Here is a 1,591-nt window from a genome sequence, read left to right on the forward strand (position 1 = left end):
TATAAAACTTAAAACGAAGCATCTGTTCAGAAGGTACATGTGCCTAGAAGTCCTTTGAATCCCTATACAAATATTGTAAATACGAAAGTAACTGTCTGTTTGTAACGCATTTATGCCTTAACGATTAAACCTATTTTGATAAAATTTGGTACACAGATGGGGGTGATATTTTGGGGAGAAGGGGTTAAAAGAGGGGATAAAAGATTCTCACTGATCTCTTACGGCGAACGAATAAACGTGGGTATGGCCTCAAACTCATAATTGTAGATCAGTAATTCCATATTTATATAACTTTTTCAGCATTGTCGTTTGATGTGAGGCTGAGTAGCAAAGTTGATTTTTTAAGAAGTTTTATATAATATGAAAACCTTTTCATCTTAAATCTGCATCTAACAAATGAGAACAAGCAATGGTGAAAGTTAACCAAGAGTTCGAAAATGAGTCATATTTGAACGAACAATACCTTTTCACATGTAAATTAGGGCAATGCATAACTTCGTCTTAACAGTTTCAATTTCTAAAAACGTTTACTTATTTTCTAATTAGAAATTGAGAATTTTACCCGTTCTAGATTATAAATTTCTCAATATAAAGTTAAATACGTCTCAAATTTAAAATTTGTATTATAAGGTGAATTTTTAATTTAAAAATTTTTCGGATTCTTCTCCTTCCTCTCACAACAGACGATCTTGAACCATTTTGGCGTCTAAATAGGCTTCTTTCAGATCTTTTTGGATCGTCATCAACCAAGTGGATGACGGTCTGTGTTGTCCTCGCTTTCTTGTTAGCAGTTCCAGAGCAACCTTAACTATAATATAGCTATGTATATATATCAACTGACCGTCTTTGTATATGTCCGTACTATCTGAGACGTTGATCAATAAATTTTTCAGAAATTAAGGCAACTTTGAAACTTCCTCTTATATATCCGAACCGAATTTTATCCAGTAATGTGACAAGCTGACCTGCGTAACATGCACATTTCTGTAGGGTATAACTTCGCTATATGTTGATTATTCGTAGCCAAACACTCTGATCCATACAAAATTGCAGGTCTAATTGTAATTTTGTATAAATTGCCTTTGATATCGAGCGGCATCTGTTTTTAACACATCACACCTGTGAGCTGCCACCATTTGTTGTTCTCTCAAAAGCATCTTAATCAATTTTGCCACCATTGCCAAATAATGAACCTTAATATTTAAACTGAATAAGGTTAGATAGTTTCGTCACTCTATTGCTTATCTTTTAGTCATTACGATCTGTTTTATTATTCGAACACACAGGACATATGTTCCGTTTTCTTTCTACTGACTCTCAAACCATTTGTTTCAATTGTCTCTTCTCAGGAATCGAAAGTTTTTCTCAAGCTCATAAATGGCCCTTGCAACCTAAACGACATCATCGGCATATAAAATGTTCCAAGGTTATGATTTTAAGCATTGAACAGCCACCGGTTTTAAGTCATTTCAAGAGAGATCACAAAAGCGAATTTATAAAAAATAAAAGTCAAATGGGTATTTTACGAATTGTACATTTGTCAATAAGTTAGAATAGATAATAGTTTAAACTATTTATACTGACGCTTTCT

General features: G+C 33.2%; 1 protein-coding gene across 3 annotated transcripts in view; it reads left to right on the forward strand.

Moving 5' to 3' along the window:
• The window catches only part of LOC106134310 (protein gustavus), a 48,552-nt gene that overhangs the window by 31,429 nt on the left and 15,532 nt on the right, over positions 1 to 1,591 (forward strand). The gene's annotated exons all lie outside the window — the stretch shown is intronic.

The sequence above is a fragment of the Amyelois transitella genome, chromosome 17 (assembly GCF_032362555.1).
Source record: "Amyelois transitella isolate CPQ chromosome 17, ilAmyTran1.1, whole genome shotgun sequence".
Taxonomy (NCBI): domain Eukaryota; kingdom Metazoa; phylum Arthropoda; class Insecta; order Lepidoptera; family Pyralidae; genus Amyelois; species Amyelois transitella.